The 20,315-nt window shown below is 46.4% G+C and overlaps 1 pseudogene; it reads right to left on the reverse strand.

Moving 5' to 3' along the window:
• Window positions 1–840: 840 nt before the first annotated feature.
• Window positions 841–20,315, reverse strand: part of LOC144137546 (uncharacterized) — a 60,219-nt pseudogene continuing 40,744 nt past the window's right edge.

The raw sequence follows: 20,315 nt of genomic DNA on the forward strand, positions 1-20,315 counted from the left end.
AGTTTAGTGTAGTATGAATAACTTTGTGATCACTGATTTCACGTAAGTACGAGATATATTCTAAGCTTTCGGAGCTGTTTGTTAATATAAGATCTAAAATATTCGAAGATTCACTAGTTACACGTGTTGGTTCGGACACCAGTTGCGTAAGGTTAAAGTTCAGACAAACATCGACAAATTCTCTTGCTTCGGTATTTACTGTAATTAGTTGTGTTTGGTTCAGCCAGTCAATATTCGGGAAATTGAAGTAGCCATAAAGAAGGATATTTGCGCTGGGGTTTTTATTAGTAAGCGTAGATAGCATTTCATTTAGCTCGCGGGCGAAATTTCGATCAGTACGAGGGGGCCTGTAGCATACGCTAAGTATTACTGTTTCGGTTAGGGCACGGCACATTACCCATAATATTTCAAGTTGCGAGGCGATGTTGATAAGGGAGCTAGATAGCTCTTTGCTAGACGCGATGGGTACGCCCCCACCGCGTGCGTTCTTACGATTGTGACGAAAAAGGTTAAAGTGTGGCAAGTCAGCCAGAGCCTCTGTATCTGAAATGTCGTCAGTAAGCCACGTTTCGGTCAATATAAGTATACTACTGCCAAATGATTTTAATAGATTAGACAGGGCCACGCGCTTATGAAGAAAACTACGGATGTTAGTATAAATTACAGAAAACGAAAGATTAGCTTTAGGGCTTGTACGTGGCTGTTGGCACGCTTGCCGACGGCGTTTTGATCCGTATGTTTTCCTTTGACAATTCCTGCTTTGTAGTTCGAAAATGTATCGCTTAGAGTCAATGTGCAAATATTGAAAACGCACTGAAAATGGCACAGATTTGCTCCTACCGAAAGCAACGAGCTGTTTTCGGCCTAATCAAACAGGGTATGTGAAATCTTCGCCAATGCTAAATTTTGTACCTTTTTGTGTTGGTCCGTTTGAAAGGATGGATTCTTTAGTTTTGAAAGACCAGAGTTTCACTATTATAGGCCGTTTATGGTTATTGGTGTGCTGCCCTAGGCAGTGTGCACGCTCTATGTCTTTTGATTTGATTGTTAGTTGAAGTCGTTCAAGGCATTGCTGGATTATTATTTCTTCTGACTGAGCGTATGTTTCCTCCAAAGTAGTGTCAGGGATATTGTAGAATATTAGGTTGTCACGCCGGGAACGGTTCTCTAAGTCGTCAATACGCTCGTCTATGTCATACACCCGGTGAGTTAGCTCATCGGTGTTAGTATTTATTGCATCTACTTCTGCTCGAGGGGTTAGAAGATTTTGGCAGTGATTTTCCAAGATTTTCCAAGACAGCAATGCGCTTTCCAAGATCGGTGATAGTCTGTTTAGTGGTGGCTATCTCGGATTTAGGACCTTGCATCTCAGATATGATTGTAGACTGGCCCTGTGACAACTTTTTCAGCTCAGCGAGAATATCTGGCCCGGGGTTCATCTCTACATCTCCCGATAGCAATACCAAGGCACGTATGACATTCACACATTCGGTAACAAGCAAACAGCAGCACTGTGGGCTCGGCAGCTGCAACAAACAGTAATTACTTTATTTTTTAGTAGACGTGGGATACGAACTACAAACCTGCATGATCAGTAGGAACGGGTTTGCGGTCTGTGTGGTGGCACAGCCGCGAAGCCCACAGTGCGCGCTGGATGGTGGTCGCTGCTTTATAGGCTGCGCAGGGGATGTTGTAGACGGCGACAGGGTGGCTGGATTTATCTCGACGATCCACGGAGGGAGGGGTGGCGCTGCCGAAGGTCCGGAAGCATGGGTGCCAGGGAGGGGGCAGACACAAGGTTCGCCTTCGTTGGTAGCAGGCAGGCAGCTTCCCGGCGTGGCAGACGATACAGCCAGCAAGGCAGGCAGTAGTAGGTAGGCGATGATGCGGGCAAAAACCTGCGTGATCAGGATGAACGGGTTAGCGGTCTGAGTGGTGGCACAGCCGTGAAGCCCACTGTGTAGTGGTTTACACCGACGTTTTGCTGTAGTGGTTTGCTGTAGCGGCGTGGAGTGGCTTACACCGACGTTTTGCTCTTTTTTTCTGAGTATGTATAGGCGTATTTTCGTCATTGGATATGCAGACATTTCTGCATAACCGTGCTGTTAGTATCATGCCTCCCCGGAGGAACACTGAATGGGCGCACTAGGATGCGATTGCATATAACCTTTTGTAAATGTAGCAGATGAAATCGCTTTTTAAATCTCCGCCCCCCCCCGGAACACATTATATCAGAGCATTGTATAATTGCAAAGAGGGGGGGGGGGAATAAAGTTTTTTTTTTTTTTTGCACCCAAAACTGGAACCCGAGATACGAGCAGCCCCCACAGCCTTTCTGTTTTTTCTCCCGCCTGATCTAAATCTGCATGCTTCCGCTCCAACTTTTCCGGAAGATTGACATCGAATATCTCCACTTCCGCTAAATCGCACAAAGTGGCTGCTTAGCTGACCCATTGCTCACCCCTTATGTCAATGAGTACTAAGGTATAAAGGAGAAAATCAACTGCTACAGCAAGGAAACAATTCTGCGGGAGTCACGCACCAGGAGAGATGAGCCAGTAGAGTTTTATCAATGTTTATTGCCTCCGTTGCTTTGTGCAAGCCATGCTGCGGAAGTATTTGAGGAAATGCATTAAAAAATTGTCGGATATAAATAATTTAATTTCCCACTTAGCCAGGTATAATTAATATTTCCACAAAGACGCTGCTGGAAAAGGCTACGGGATTACCCTAAGGAGTTTTATAGTTGTTGAAAATTAAGTGCGAACCATAAAGCACGGGCAAGAAAGAAGGACACCGGTATACTTTTCAACAATGTATAACCAACTAGCTCTACTGTCAATTTTACTTGAGTTTTATCAGTAGAAACTCTATTGTGTTTCAATTAAACGAAGTCATTTGATATTCTGTTGAGTTTTTTTTTTCTATTGACACTTTGTTGACTTTTTACTGGCTGCACTCAGTAGAAATATGAACGTAAAATAAAAGAGCATAAAAGAAACCTAGTAGTTTTAATATTATCGAATTTCGTTGATACAGTGGGCAGCGCTGAAAAAAGAGCCCTTCAAAGGTGTACGTTTCAGCCCGATGAGTTTTGTGAATTGGTTCTCAAAAGAGTTTCAATAGACTGGCGTGAATAGGTTTTGTGTTGCGTTTTCTCAATACAAATCCTTTTTACTTTCTACTGACACATCTCAATAGCCAATTGAGTTTGAATTAAGTTTCTATTGACTCAATAAAAACTCAAGAGGAACTGAACTGAAACTCAAAATACATTTTTGTAGGGTAATGTCCCTGTGAGACCTGAGCCGATCCCTGCCCGAAGAGCAACCAAATGAAAGCTGTGGCCGTAAGCAGCTCGGTTAAAAAACACTCGAGCGGTGGCGTGCCCTCTCACGTTCACGGTTAAGCCGAAGTGCAGAGGTGCTCATATTAGATAGATCTCGCCTGAACGGTGAATATTGTGGGGTCCAGTCTTGAGAATTGCAGACGCCTTTGAGAAGATGCGCCCCCTCGGGTTCAGTATAATTGCATACTCTGAGTCGCTCACCACACCTGATTCCTGAGCAAAACGTTTGTTGTATGTGTGCGAAGTACGAGTAACTGAATACACACCTTACGATTTTCTCGCAGCCCATTTTAATGTTACCATTAAGAGGTTAGTAGAGAAAAAGACCAAAATATTTTCCATACGCCTCACCTCGAACCAGCGACTTAACTGGTATGACAATTTGCTCAGTGCTGAGAGCTAAGATGAACGACCAAGGATCTCCTTCTTTAAATAAAAACACCGCACAAATTAAAAGTGCAATTTCAGTGCGTGATCTAGAAGCCATTCAGTTGTTGCCGTCAGTACCAGACGCCATGATTCACGGAAACCATTTAGCATCTTGATTTTTAGCGAACGAACGGGCGCAGAAATGGTGGGCGGGCTAAACGTTAATTTCAAAGCACAGAGCCTAAAGCTTATCTTTTCTCGCGGAAATGGATTGGAGGTTTGTTTCCCATACGCATGTTTTTATCCTGGAGGATCTGTAATCTGTCAAGGGGATTTCAGCGTTGTCGATCTTTCTTCCCAAAAAAAGCGTCATGTCAGGCGCTTTTTCCACCTAATTTTTAAAAGAGACGGTCCGCGGCAAAGTGGTAACGTTTTTTATTTAAGACGGACTATCACCTGTCACAAAAAACGAGGTGAATGATTGTCCGGTTCGTATATAAGAGGAGTGTGGCCGTAGATGCAGGTCCATTCTTGTGCGTCGTTAAGCTTCAAAGGGAAGTTAATCGATATCTTTGGTCGGAAACTTAAATTACCTCGGCTTTCGAAAGGCCTGTTTTGCAGTTTCTTAGTTTTGTAAATTTGGCCGCGCCGTTTGGCCGTGCATTTTTTTTTTGTGATCGGGACAGTTGAGAACGCTTACGATTTTTCTCCTCTCCGGCCCCAGTTTTATTGCCTTCTTCTTTACAGTAAAACAGATGACCACCACATCGATATGCGTCGTAATAGTTGAGATTATAGAGCTTCGTCTGCTTTTGTATGCACAAATTCCAGCCGTGAAACAAGGCCTCTACCACGCTTCCGACCAAAGAATAAAAGAAACGATGTTCTAAACAACAAGAAACAAGTGAGACAAATTTATGGCGATGCAGGCATTGGCTTTTTTGAACTAAAGCGACAAGCGTGTGCCACCCTAAGTTGTTACCGACAAAACGAATTTGTTGTATGCCATTTATTTTTTATTGACAGACATAAAATAGCATTGGTATTTGAAACTGCTGCATAAATTACCCTTTCTCTCCTGCCAGCCCACACTGTTACTACACTCGATATAGCTTTCGTGGTTACGTGGCTGATTCCGCTGTTATACTTATTCTAGAGGTGGTGCTTCCTTTTTACTTTCAAATTCTCTATATTCATCTTTGACTCCGAAAAAGTATTTTGAGTGCCGCTCATGGTGCATTTTTCCTGTGTTCTGGGTGATCAGTGAATAAGAAAAATGCAATCGGTGAATGTAAAGCGGATGAAATACTCTTAACTGACATGTATTCGTGTCTTTAGCAGAGAAACTTCCTGAGCCCATCTCCTCCAGACAAGCTGTAAACCGCTTCGCACAAATGGTGTCCCCCTGTTGTACGCCACAATTCATTGGGAACTTTTCACGCTACTTGTGAAGCAATATTGTGCCCGTGCGCTCCATGTAGATGCCTTCCAATAGCATCAGTTTTTTTAATATAAGTTCGTATTTATTTGTCTTTCTATGCTTTCATTAGGGCACATATACTCAGAGAAACGAACACTTTATTTAAATTCAATCCAATTGAGTTCATTTCTACTTTGTCAAGCAGCGGGAACCGGAAGAAAAACCAAGTCACAGCCTCACTGTCTTCCGGGCCCTACATAGTCCCACAGCGGGAGAAGAAAAACAAACACGACTCTAAACGCGGAAATGCAGAAAAAAGCAAACGCTTTTATAATCTATAAATTCCATGTTTACAAAATCTCTGTGTTATTAATAATCCTACAGGGACCGGGCAGCTGGACGGGTGGCGCCACCACTCGGCTCTCCGCTCGTTTGTGGAATGAGCCTGAGCATTGGATTAGGTAGCCTTCTGTTGTTTTGGCCGTGTTTGCTTCGGTGCCTTGAATGTTTAGTGTGTGTTGTGAGCGGATATGTGCAATGAAACGAGGTCTACAGAAATGTATTGAGTCTTAGACACAATAACGGCTACGTAAACTTGTAGGATGCTTCTAAGGTTGGCTATGGGCTACAATGACATGAGCGCTTTCATGCAGCGCTATGCACCTGGCTCCACCTGATCTGAGTAGGAGTAAAACTATCATAATTGGTATTCATTTGTACTACTTCAAATTATCTTCACTGGTTTCAGTGACAACGGCTCTCACGCCAGCCTGAACGGAGGGATACTTCGATACGTGTGCTTTGAATATAAAGGCACTTACGGACACGTTCGATTACGTGTGGCCGTGGAAACGTCGCGGCAGTTAACTTTACGTAATCGTAAGCTTTGTGCCTTAGGGTTTCGTGGCTGACAGCATGAGAGCCTGACATCCGAGGTGGAACTCCCGCGTTTGTTGTGGTCATTTTATAAAGGGCCAAAATAATTCAACCGCCGACAGACCACGCTACAAACCATCCCCACTCCGCTCCCCATTTTACCACCTGCGTGAAATAAAGACTGGGAGCGATAGTTTAAAAAATGTGGCAGAGTGGTAACGTCATCCTCTGCTTTTTGATGCTGAAGCATTGTTTGCCGAGTCCCTAAGACAGTGTAATGCCTTGTGAAGAAACCAGAAACGCGCGACTAGGTGCCTCAAACAGGGCTGCATCAGCCCGTGTCCTCTAGCACAAACGCATTTTCTGACACGCAGGAAGCAGTTTGGATTTGCAGAGGGGTGCAAGGAAGTAAACAATTATTCAGCAAAATCATTCAGCCTTCCCTCTAACGACGACGATGGTTGAACACGACGCTTTCTTCGTGCGAAATGTAATAGGGAGGGTCAAAGTCAAAGAAGGTGCCACCAAAATACCAAACTCGTGCTGGGCAAGTTTAAAACTCAGCTGGCCAAAGTTTAAATCCGGAAGGCAACCAAGGAAACCCTCACGAGCAACCTTTGCGTTAAAACATCGTCGTCGTTAGATGGAGGAGTGCATAACTATTCAAGCAGCTTGTTGCAAAACGCGACCGCAGTACTCAATTATGAAACTGAGGGAAGTTTCATGGCACCGCCCTGTCTCTCATCCTTCAGCCACACAGTAAATCTTTTATGGAAAACCATTACCCAACTATTCGGGAACCATTGCAAGTCTTATAACAGCAATAAAGCAATGCTTTTCCTTGACAAGCAATCACGTTCTACTGTCATGGGTATTTCTTCTGCAAATGATTCTCGAGGGCTGCACTAAACGTATTTCTGTAAAATTAAGCACATTTCTGACGTAATTAATGGAATTACGTAGCGTCGTTTATCAGAAGTTTTGTTTTGAGGTAAATCTTAAAACGCACCCCTTTCGCTCATTCACGAAGTCGTCTCGTCATCAACTAGTAAAAACCAGCGCCGCAGCATTCTTGGATCAGCTACACAAAGGCGCTGAAGAAGCATTTAGCTGCAGTGTATTCCTTGTTGCACCAAACTGCACGAAATTTGCACGAAGGAAAGGACTTGCACTTCTAACTTGGCTTCTTGCTTGGTGCATTGAACGTCGTCCTCTTTTTGTAATTCCTCAGCATGAGCGTAAGTTATACGCATGGCATGCCTCGTAAAGGTCGCCTTTACTTTCAAGATTTACCGATCAGAAAAAAAGTGCTTGTGGTTATTTACGCTTTGCAAGCCGCACCGCAGCGGAACAACAGAAAGCCACTCAGAACCATGCTGCGCTGACCGCCACTGGCATTCCACCGGCGAGCGGTTCGCCACAGGCGGCGCTGTTCACCGAAGCGACGGTGGTGCCATACAACGGCCGCCCCGTCCCTATGGGTGATAGCAACGGGAGCAAATGGCTAGTAGCCTTCAGAATCCAGCCGCTTGCGTCCAAAATTGTAGATCTATGGTGTCGCGCCGAGGGATTACTACTACTTTGCTAATACCTTGCACACAACCGAGAGTTAACTGCTGTGTTAGTAGTGCCTAAGCCGTTTTACGTCATCCTCGTAAGAAATACGTCATCATTTTTTAGATGCGACGCATCTCTTTCACTCGCCTTGTCCCTCCGGCGTCGTCCGGCGTAGTCCGCATCCCTCTCCCATTCTCCTCACCGCGCCAGCTGTGCGCTAGCGCCGCTCTCTGCGTGTTAGCGGTCGCCGGCGATCGCTCTGTCGCCGTGCCAGCTGTGCGTAGGTGCGGGTTAACGCGCAGCTTGCGCTCGGTTAACACATGCGCATGCGCTGCTATGCGCTTCAATCTCTCATTCCGCTGCATATAAACGCGGTAACTCCGCCGCTCCGCTCAGTCGTTCCACCGCCGCTCCACCGATGACATCATCCGATGACCTCCGATGATTTGAATTGAGACTAACAGGCCTGCTATCGCGATGGTCGGCGCAACCGTAACAAGCACCGGCCACCCCCATAAAAATTTACACCATCTTCCCGCGAGGGGAACCATGGGGTAGATGCGACGGGTGTAGCCCGAAAGAACACATTCCCGTTTGACCCCTACCCGTTTGAACCCATTGCCGAAACGCCCTTCCCGCTTCACCCGTCCGTGTGCGCCCGTTCCTGAAACGACCTTCCCCTTTGGGCGCTTCCTGTTTCAGCCCGTTCCCAAAACGTCCTTCCCGTTACAACCCGCTCCCAAAGCGCCTGTCTCATTTGAACCCGCATCGTTGCAACCCATTTGAATTTCTGAGAATATGCGTTACCGTCTTCGAAACTGTTCCCCAAAATGTGCTTACAAACAACGTGTCATGCATTAAAAACTTGTATGCACCAAATTTTCCGGTATCGACCGATATTTCCCGCCGATAAAAGTTTGCGAATGCCTTAGGCCGGTCCTGCCCTCTTTACACAAAATTTGTAGCGGCGAAAGTGTACTATAAAGATACCCAATATCTTGAGGAATGCACGCATTGGATTTTTCTGCAGTTGGTGTTCTTACGTGCGGCTGAAATTTATTTATCAGCCGCTCTTGTGCTCATTGTTTGGAGCGTAGCTTTGTCTTCGGGTTCGAGAGATCTATAGATGAAAGATGTCCGTAGGAGAGACTTTAAAAAAGGCAAAAACATGTGCAGAAATCTGAGAATTGGCTACAAATGCCTTTCCTACGTGAGTAATGGGCAGATATTTTTATTTATTTATTGACACCTTACGGCCTGGTCGGGCTCATGCAGGAGTGAACATAAAAACACATCAGTGTTGGTTGGCGTAGTTTAAAAACGCCCCACAGAAATAAGTAAAAGACATAAATATGTAATAGACGCAAAGGCTTCCGAGCAAGGATATTCATTCATAATGTATTCCAATTTTAAAATACGACGATTCAACCAGAACACATATTTACAATACGTGGGGAAAATTCTTCTAACGATACCGAGTTCACTGTTCGTTCAGATAACTTATTCCAGTAAAAAATTGCGCGAGGAAACAAAAAGAACTTTGGAATAGTAATTCAGCTGATTGGCTTGCTTATAGTCTTACTATGATGTCTTCTCGCTGAACGTCTGAAAGGCCCTTGGAGGTAGTATTCCCGCGACAATTTTAAGTTTCTGTTGTAAATAAAATTTAGGCTAGAGACGACCCTGCGCTGCTTTAGTTTTTGAAGGTTTGACCTATTATGCAAATTGAGTACGCTAGAGTGACGGGAATAAACAGAATGAATAAAACGCAAAGCTAAGTTTATAATTTTCGCCGCTTCTCATGACTGCGATTTTTATAGCCAGATGTGGCATATGTATCCAGATACATAGGGTTACTTTATTTTTATAAATCCTTTTATCTTTTCTAGTTTTCATCTGTTTCTTTTCGACATTGATGTACACTCGCGCTATTATAACAATTAAATGTGTTAGTCCACCAAATACCATTTCTTTCAAAGTGAGGGTGTTTTTGCGATTTTTTATTTGTGCTTCCGCGGCGCTTTTCTGGGCTTTTTGATTTTATCATTTCTTGGTTTGTTAATTTAAAAGACTTGTTCGTTAATTTAAAAGATTTTTTTTATTAATTTGTTAATTGTTAATTTGTTTGTTAGGCTTTGTTCATTTAAAAGATTTGTTAATTGGTATGGCGAATTGTAACCAAATGTCGTCGTCTCTAGATTCAAAAAGTAAAGCCCAGGTTTGAAAAGCAGTCAAGCACTCTGGATGTACTGAGCATGCTATCGCAGCGGCTGTGAACCAACGGAAATAAATGAAAAACAATATGAAAATGTTTTTTATAACGTTTCATAAACTGGGTACGTTATTCCGGGAACGAGCTAAATAGGAAAATACGAAACGGGAAGGTTCTTTCGCCCCGGGTTGAAATGGGAAGGAACAAGCGGGAAGGTTGAAATGGGAACGGGTTCATACAAGGAACGGGCCAAGTGGGAAAGGACGAAACGGGAAGGTCGTTTTGCGCCGGGTTGAAACGGGACGGAAGAAGCGGGAAGGGTGAAATGGGAATGGGTTCAAACGGGAACCTCCCGATGCGACGCATCGGGGGTGAACATGCTGCGTAAAATATGGACACACAAACACAATGGACACGCTAATATAACGGAAATGCAACGGAAACCCCCGATGCGTCGCGTCTACCCCATGGTTCCCCTCGCGGGAAGATGGTGTACATTTTTTAGCATTGGGTGGCCTTAAATACACAGGGGCGTTCTTAAAGCAGTGCTTCAATCATTTCTAACGCAACGTCACCTCCCTCTTATAGAATATTCAATGTTATTTCCTTGTCACCTGGAGCTATTTTGTAGGGAAAGCTACATACGCCACCTCAGGCAGTCTGCGCGGGGTGACCAGTTTTGACCTTGGAGCTACAGGTCGAGCCACAACCCTTTCCGCAAGCGCCCGGCACGGAGCGGCGGCCCGATGGTGGGGAGATAGGCGGCAGGGTAGAGATGGGCCTAATCTTGGATGAATAAGCGCGAACTTAAACACAGAAAAGGGAAGAAAAACTGGAAAACAGGTACAGCCACTGGTCTGACCGTAAAGTTTAATATCAAGAAAGCTGGATATAAGCATTTAGCACAAATCAATAAAAACAGTGCACATGACTGGAACAAGTTTACAAAAGCCACGGTGATAAGGAGACACCGGCTACAGTGAAGGCCCACGCAGATATGCAATCTCTTTTGTATGAAGACACGCTTGCTTGGCGGACACTTTCTGCTATGTTGAACGGTTCCATAATTTCGCGAGGCGTTATTTCACGGGGCCTAAATAAAATGTCAGTAGCACAAAAATTAGGTTTACATCCGCTGCACTGTGTACAATGTGAAGAAAGATGAGATGATGGGGGCCCTTTAATAAGAATTCATGCTCTCTCAAACGCACGCTGATACAGCTTGTGCTACACCTCCTTTGTCTTTGCTTAGGTTCGCGCTGGTTTCATCCAAGAAAATATGTCTCCAACTAGCCCAGCTTGCAACCCTTCCGCCGAGGTATACGCGAAGAGGGAACGGAGGCGTGCGGGGGACCCTTGTCGCCACCTGGCGCAGCGCCGGGCACGGAGCAGCGCCCAGATGGCGGCAAGATATAGGCGAAAGGGGGAGATGGGCAAGGAGGGGACGATTGATTGATTGCAGGGTTTTAACGCGCCGACGCAGCGCAGGCGATGAGGCGCGCCGTAGTGGAGGGCTCCGGATTAAGTTTGACCACCTGTGGATCTTTAACGTGCGCCGAAATCAAGGAGGGGCGGGGATGTGGAATTGATGATGATGATTGCTATTGGTTTCCCATTTCTAGCGGTGGTAATGACGTGCCACCTTCCCAAAAAGTAATCATATACCTATGTTTTATACTCCTGGGTTAATACTAGCGCTGCTTAGGGAAGGCACATTAGAGGCAACTGATTAGGGTCAACTTAGGCAGGCAACGTATTAGGCACAAAATACTTTTTTTTCCTGTTACAGGTGTGAACTGTCCTATGCAATATTCCCCTCTCCTGTTTTCGTCCACCAGAATTCTAATCTTCTTTTCGTCGCCTCGACAGCCTTGCAGTGAACTACCTCTGTGCTACCCTTACATCCTAGGGCTTCTGGAAGCCGAATATTTCCCCCATGTAAATTTGGATGGATACCCTCCCATTCACTATGCGGCATTATGTGGAACATATGGGGCACATAGTGTTACTATGTGCCGCATGCTAAGTGTTACTATGTGCCGCACAGTTTATGTTTGTTTTCCGCATACCACATATACCCCATCATTTTGTGAATACTTCCCCACACAGGTCTTAGTTCGTGAGCAACCTGCTCTGGCCTCAAAAAGAAAGCACTGCCCTGAAAATTATCATAGACATTTTTCTTTCTGATGTCCAATTTCTCCCCCCTGTACATCTCCGCCCTCTACGACGTTTTAGCTTCCATTTTGTCTCTCCATTCATCCGTATCTATCTCCATTGCCTCCTTTTTGGTTACCTTGGCTGTTTTGTATTCTCCACTGTTCTTTCCGTATTTCATCGTTAGCCTTCCTTCGTTAGTCTTCCTTAACTACTGCGTGTCCACGCTTTTCAAGTATAGGTACCTCAAATCCTTAGCTGCCCACCTACATTGATCCATTGCTCTGAACTTCCTCTCAAAACATATTTTACTCTGCGCTTCTCAAACTTCAAACTACGCCCAGCCCATGTCTCCCTGCACTGCTTCGTTAGTTTTTTTTCCATGTGCGCCTAAGGCCAAACGGCCTACTGATCTCTGGTTCACTTCAAAGGCTAATAGAATGTCTGATTTTAAGCTGAGCTCAGCATTCGCAAAAGTGAGACGCGGAACCATTACTCCTTTCCACATTCTTCTCCTTACTTCATATTTGTTATACCCCCACAGAGCTCTATGCTTCATTATAGCTACGTTTCGCTTTACCTTGCGCTTAAGTTGCCCCTCGTGTGTTCTTAAGTAATTTTCCCCTTCGTTTACCCACACTCCCAAATATTTATATTCCTTCCCTCTGAATAATGCGCCATGCTGGATAGACACTGCGTCAGTAGTAGTGTCATTGAAACCCATTCTTTCCGATTTTTCTGCGCTAAAATTTAAACCGAGGTCGGTGGCTTTCTGGCCGCTAATATTTAAGAGCCCTTGCATACCGGTCTGATTACCAGCTAAAAGAACAATGTCGTATGCGTTACCATTCCAGGAAGACGCTGTTGTACCACTTCGCCTTGCAGCATATCATCATCATCCTCCTCCTCCTTCTCATCATCTTCATCATCAGCCTATCTACGCCCACTCCAGGGCAAAGACCTCTCCCATTATTCTCCAATTACCTCGGTCCTGCGCCAACTGTGACCAATTTATCTCCGCAAACTTCTTAATCTCATCTGCCCATCTAACTTTCTGCCTGCCCCCTGCACCGCTTGCCTTCTCTAGGGATCTACTCTGTTACCCTTAATAAGCAGCGGTTATCTTGCCTTCGCATTACATGCCCTGCCCACGTCCATTTCTTCTTCTTAATCACTACTAATATGTCCTTAACACGTGCTTGTTCCCTGACCCACTCCGCTCTCTCCTTGTCTCTTAATGTTACACCTATCATTTTACGCTCCATTGCCCGCTGAGTCGTTCTCAATTTAGGTTGAACCCGCTTAGTGAGCCTCCAAGTTGCTGCCCCGTAGGTGAGTACCGGTAAGATGCAGCTGTCATACACTTTCTTCTTCAGCGACAATGGTAGGCTGCTATTCATTATCTGAGAATGCCTTCCATATGCACCCAACCCCATTCTGATCCTTCTAATTAGCTCTGCCTCATGGTTGGGATCTGGGGTAACAACTTGGCCTAAGTAGATATATTCGCTTACCACTTCCACTGCCTCGCCACCTATCTCAAACTGCTGTGCTGTCCCGAGGTTCTTGATCATTACTTTAGTTTTCTGCATATTAATTTTCAGGCCCACGGTTCTACTCTGTTCGTCCAGTGCGGAAAGCATGCTTTGCAATTCGTCTCCCGAGTTACTTAGCAAGCCAATGTCATCAGGAAATCTGAGGTTGCGGAGGTATTCTCAATTAACCCTTACTCCGAGCTGCTCCCAATCCAGCAGCATATACGTTAGGTTTGACCCTACTTGACTTTCTTACAGTTGCTTTCCTAACCCTGTCATGTAAAGCATAAACAGTATTGGGCTCAAAGGGCATCTCTTTTTCAGTCAGCTATGGGTGTTGACCTGCTCGGCGCATTTCTGTCCTTCCCAAGTAAGGTGCACTCCATTATCTTGATAGATTGCTGTAAGGAATTGTATTAACTTTGCAATGTAATCCCTGGAGTTTGAGCATTCTCCACATCAGTTCTCTATTTACATTGTCATATGCCCCTTTAATGTCCAAGAACGTAATCTATGATGGTCTATTCTGCCCTTTCGCAATTTCAATCCATTGCGTTATCACCAACAAATTATCATCCAATCACCTGTCTCACCTAAATTGATTCTGCAGTTCCCCGAGGATTTCCTTTTCTTAAATCCTTGCTTGAATTTCTGATTTTTTCGCCTGCATTACGAATCTATACACCACTGACGTTACTGTGAGTCGTCTGTATTAATCAGTACTGGTTTTGTTGCCTCTGCCTTTAGATATTATATTCATCCTACTTTCTAGCCAGTGCTCCGGTATTCGTTTGGTGTGTATCACCTTATCTCTTGCCCTCATAAACGATGCCTTACTTTTAGGCCCAAGCAGGTTTACCAGTTGAATTGGTATTCCGTCCGGTCCCACTGCTGTCTGGGGGAAACCCTTTTGCTCTGCTTTTTTCCATTCAAGGTTGCTCAAACTTCTTTTCCTTCCCGCAGTCTTATGTGGCGCTGATGTTATCGGTGTAGGCTTCCCTACTTCAATTCCCCTAAACTTCTCACTAACCCCTCAATAGATATGCGCCAACGCGTCCTCACGTTCTAAATGTTTACCGTCGTCATCAATCCAGAATTTTTGATAGATATCGTTTTTTGAGCTTAGTAATTTATTATCCATTAAATAATTTAGTAGTATACTTTAGTAAATGAATAAGCTAAATATATACTAAGCTAAGCTAAGCCTAATTGAATAGCTTAGTAATAATTTAGCATCCACTGAGTAATTTAGTAGCCATGAACAGCTTCTGTGTTAACAAAAAAAAAAGCCTGAAGAGTATGGTAGAGTTAAAAAAAGTAAGCCTAGCAACACGCATAACTGGTGACTTCGACAGTCTCCGCTTTAAACTCGTCGGCAGTGCATGAACGCGGTGGCCGCAGCGCCGCCAAACGACGCCGTCAAGAAAACCGGGAAGGAGGACCGTCCGGGGAATCCCCTTTCCGGTTTCATAACCATGGCATTGCCACAACCGTGGCATTGCCACGGACAGCTGTGGCAAAACTTCTAGGAAAGCAGCGTGTTTCACCGCCCTCATTGGTCATGTGATACCTCGTCACCGGGGTGAGGCGGAAGCCAGCAGCCATCCCTCGGTTTTCGATAGAGACCAACCATTTTTTTGCTGCGTTTTTAAATTTAAAAATTAAATACCTACTTCATTTCAGCGCAAAACTTGATACCTTTTTCGGCCAACATTTCTGCTTACACGAAGAACAGACGTGAAGCCCCAAAAGCACCTTGAAGGGACACTGAAGTGATCTGTAAACATTGCTGGATTACTAGCGCGAATTGTAGTCCGGAGTCCATAGGCCATGTTTCGACCACTCTGAGTGCGTTTGCGCTAATTTATTTGGTAGAAAAATCTATTCGAAAATACTGTCATCCTGTCATGCTGTCATTAGATCAAAAATGCTGGAGATCTAATACGTATCTTATTTAAAACATCATGAAATATCTCGGAAAAGCCTGAAGGAGAATTTGGAGGCCGATAACAGGCACAAAGAATGAAGTCTTTGTGGTACATGCTAATGTACATAGAAAGTAATTCTAGTTCAGAAGTGACATTACTTTGAAAGAAACAATTTCATTTGATACCGCAATTAAGACACCTCCGCCTGAACGGCTACCCCGGTCGTACCGATAAATAACGTAGTTTTTTTACACCATGCAAATTTTCCCTGCTATCAATTTTTGCTGACAATCAAGTTTCCGTCGGCATGATTATAACTTGCCAGGCACGCATGAACAAGGGATAATAATTCGTCACGCTTGTTCATTGCGCTCCTTACATTACAAAGGAGAAAGGAAATTTCCCTCTCAATAGCATCAGCTTGTGTGCGCACATCTAGCTACGTTGAAGACTGGCCTTCGTATTGTTTGGGGAACACGATCCGGATTGGCCTAGTCTTATCTTAGGCATTTTACAGCGCACAACATGGCAGAAGCGCGGTATGACGATTATTAAGATATCGAGAATGTCCATCCGATGATAACGTCGGATGTCAAGCATGTTGTTTTACAGAACCGAAACCGAAACTTCTTTGAATCCAACTCTTGGACATCATCCAATCACGGTGCACCTCCTCCCGTCGTCACAGCATTTACTGGCTCGGCCGCCGCAGACCGCGCATGGTAGTTTTTCTTCTTTTGGGCTTTATAAAACAATTACCGATATATACGCCGGTTAAACGATGAAAAGTGCGTTTATTTCAGCCAGTCTACGCAATGCAAGCCAAAACGGGAGATTGACAAATTCACTTCAGTACCCCTTTAAAGCAAATCGTTGTAGGGGTCCTTTGAAGCCTGGACTACCCCGGCTGAAGAATGAACGGCCCCGCTACGGGTAACCTTGAATCTTTGTTAACTCGATCTCGTTTACCGCTCTAAAGGTAGAGCATGGGGCAACGCGCAGACTTCATGGACATATCGGTGCAGTCGCCGCGGGGAGAGAAAAAAAGTTGACGCAGTCGAGTGCCTCAGCCGTTTGGCAGAAGCGTCCTTTTAGACGCCTGGTTCGGCTAGCGGTGGCTATGCGCTGGCAGCGCTCACGAACTGATGCACATAGCCAGAGATACAGGTGTAAACAACCACTAAAATGGGACTGTTGCCAAAGACAAAATTCCTGCGTCCCAGAAAGATGCGACAATAGCTTTGAAACCGCAGCAGATGTCAACCAAATATCTGCCCAATTTTCTCCGCAAACGCCTTCAGGCAACTCAGCCACTGAGCTTCGGAGGCGGGCCGGCCAAAACAACGCCTCTGCCAGCCTCCGCGTGTTTTAAGGTCCGCGCAAAGCAGAGAGAAGATGGTTGGGTTATGTCGTACGCGCCATCCGGGTTCGAAGCAATGAAAACTGAAACGGACAATATACGGGCCGTTTTATTATGTTCACTGTCGGGTGCTCAGTTTTAAAGGGCTGTTTCAAGTTTTCTGCGCCTTTTAGCATTGATTACATTAATCAAAGACAACATAAAAATTTGGCGTTATTCTGACCATACAATGCGCTATTCTGACCATACATTCCCTGTATATGCTGAAAAAAAAACCTCCCATCTATTCTTTTAACTCTTTTCTCTCCTTACTTATATTACAGCCGAGGTCATACCCGAATCAGCACCGTTTTCGTAATCCGTAAATGTCACATAAAGAGGGTTTTCAAAATCAGCACCGTAGCGCAGAAGGAAAAGTTCGCCATAGCACTGCTACTGCTGGCGGGAAGCTTTTATTTTAAAATAATTTAGCGAAACAGAAACTGAAGACCGATAAACTGAAGACCGGCACAGGTAGCATGCTTGCTCAGCACGTCAAGGCTTGCCGGTGTACACCACAGTTCGAGAAATTCAGTATTGTCACGAAGCCAAGGACGACGCAGTTGTCTTGCAGGAGAAACAAGTTTATTGGAGCGAACTTGTGCGAACTTGGTCGGGTCGTAGGGATGGTGGCATGTCGTGAATGATGGTCTTCAGCGAGTCGCTGCGTCGTTGGAGGGTTTTCATTTTTCCGCCGTTGTGCAACTTTACCTCCCGAAGTTGCTGCTTTTAGTTTCCCCCGCGTGGGCTGGGGGACCTTCCACGTGAGAAGTCAGCATTGCTACGGCGGTTCGGCGATTGGTACGGGTAGGGCGATGGCGAGCGGTTGAAACGGGATGGGCCACGGCTGGTTTCAGATAGATACTCGTCGATCTCACGTGGTCGTTGGCCAGGGAGAGGGCGAGGTGCGTCGACGGAGAAACCACGCAGTCCGAGTCTCTTGTATGGGCAGCGACGGTAGATGTGGTCGGCCTCTCCGCAGTGGTAGCACAGAGGACGATTATCGGGAGTTCGCCATACGTCCGTCTTCCTCGGCGTCTGGTTTCGGGCTACCGGGGGTCGGGCGGGTGACAGTGGGCGGCGGTACGGCGGGGCCTCTTGACGGCGTGTTGGGGCAGGGCGGGGTCGACGAACAGCCGCAGAGTAGGTCATAGCCTCGGGCTCGCGGGGTGCTTCGGACGGCACAGAAGTTCCCAAAGCCTGCTGTACTTCTTCCCGGATCACGTCGGTCAGTGAAGTGACTTGAGGTTCTGGTGTCGTCATCGGGAAAAGTTTCCGCAGCTCCTCCCTTACCACTGCGCGGATAGTGTCGCGTAGTGAGTCGGAGTTAATAGCGCTGGCACCAATCGTCTCCGAAACCAGCGCATTGATTGGGCGGTCGTATTGCCTCGTTCGGATTTCGAGCGTCTTCTCCATCGCGGCGGCCTCAGACGCGAATTCGGACACGGTCTTGGGGGGGTTGCGAACAAGGCACGCGAAGAGCTCTTGCTTCACACCTCGCATCAGAAACCGTAGTTTCTTTTCCTCCGTCATTCCTGGGTCCGCACGGCGAAAAAGTCGCTTCATTTCCTCGACGAAGATTACGACTCCTTCGTTCGGGTGTTGCGTTCGAGTTTCCAGTAAAATCGCAGCTCGTTCTTTTCTCACCACGGTCGTGAAGGTCTTAAGGAACTCGCTTTTGAATTGCGTCCAGTCGGTCAATGCGCTCTCGTGGTTTTCAAACCAAGTTCGAGCTGCATCCTCCAAGTAAAAGAAAACATGCCGGAAGGTTTCTTCATCGTCCCACCTGTTGAAGATCCGCACGCGCTCCAGCTTCTCCAACCATTCCTCTGGGTCTTCAGCAGGGGCTCCCCGGAACGATGGCGGTTCCCGGGGCTGCTGCAGCATGATTGGCGACGTTGTTTCTTGTACCATGGTGTTGGTTGCAGCGTTCCTTCTCTTGGGTCCTTCTGGCATCAAACCGAACTCGGGTGGTAAATCTTGCAGGCGGGGGCTGGCTCTTGTTGGTCTGGCTTGGCGGCTTCTCGAGGTTGTAGTGGGCATGAAGGGTGCGTTACCCAGCACCTCCACCAGATGTCACGAAGCCAAGGACGACGCAGTTGTCTTGCAGGAGAAACAAGTTTATTGGAGCGAACTTGTGCTCCCCTAACAACTCAAAAGAATACAGAGGCGGCGAAGCAGCGGTCAACAAAGTGACTTGCGTCAGCGAGCGTCGCAGAATCGAATGCCCCGGCGTCCGCACTGCAGGCTTTTTATCTTTCGGCGCGCGTGGTTCTCGAAACGTCGATTCGCATCGAGAACATAGTAGATCCAAGAAGATTATTCTGGGCTGTTCACGTTAGATCGGAATGCTCTCCCTATCACAACAGATAACACATGCGGCACAGAAAGAAAGAATGGAACACGCGCTTCCCTTGGCGCAGAGATAACGCAGACCGGCGCAGCCGGGCGGTAAAAGCAAAACACAAATAAACAAACCCAATGTATGGTTCGCGGCATTACCCCCCCTCTAAGAGTGCATCGACCCGATGCTAACATAAGCGACAGTCCGAACAAATGAAAATAAAAGTTCGTCATCGTCCGTAAAAAGGTTTTAGGCGAACCACGTGGACGACTTCAGGCCGCCTGCGTTGTCGTGATGTGCCGGAGTCACCATCAGGGATCACTTCGTAGGTAAGTTGGCCAACACGTCGTAGAATCTGGTAGGGTCCGAAATAGCGTCGCAGGAGCTTCTCACTGAGTCCGCGTCGTCGGATGGGAGTCCAAACCCACACACGATCCCCTGGTTGGTACTCGGCGTCTCGGCGTCGGAGGTTGTAGCGGCCCGCATCCAACAGCTGCTGGTCCGTTATACGAACTCGAGCGAGCTGGCGGGCCTCTTCCGCACGTTGAAGATATCCGTGGACGTCGGCGTTGAGGTCGTCGTCTTCTACGTGCGGAAGCATGGCGTCGAGCATCGTAGTCGGCCTTCTACCGTAGACAAGCTCGAACGGCGTCAGCTGCGTCGTCTCCTGGATAGCCGTGTTGTACGCAAACGTGACATACGGGAGCACTTCGTCCCAAGTCTTGTGTTCAACGTCAACGTACATTGACAGCATATCTGCGATTGTCTTGTTCAGACGTTCTGTTAGTCCGTTCGTTTGGGGGTGGTACGCCGTCGTTCTTCGGTGATCCGTGTTGCTGTAGCGTAATACTCCTTGCATCAGCTCCGCAGTAAATGCCGTTCCGCGGTCTGTGATTAGGACTTCCGGGGCTCCATGTCGCAGCACCACTTGGCTTATAAAGAACTTGGCCACTTCTTGTGCAGTCCCCCTCGGAAGAGCGGCGGTCTCGGCGTAGCGCGTCATGTAGTCTGTCGCTACGACAATCCACCTGTTCTGTGATCGTGACGTAGGGAACGGGCCTAAAAGGTCCATTCCAATCTGTTGAAATGGTCTCGATGGGACGGCGATCGGTTGTAGAAGTCCGGCGGGTCTTGTCGGCGGCGTTTTTCGTCGCTGGCAGTCACGGCAG

The sequence above is a fragment of the Haemaphysalis longicornis genome, unplaced genomic scaffold (genome assembly GCF_048455015.1).
Source record: "Haemaphysalis longicornis isolate Haplotype H1 unplaced genomic scaffold, Haemaphysalis longicornis Haplotype H1 scaffold_40, whole genome shotgun sequence".
NCBI classification, from domain to species: domain Eukaryota; kingdom Metazoa; phylum Arthropoda; class Arachnida; order Ixodida; family Ixodidae; genus Haemaphysalis; species Haemaphysalis longicornis.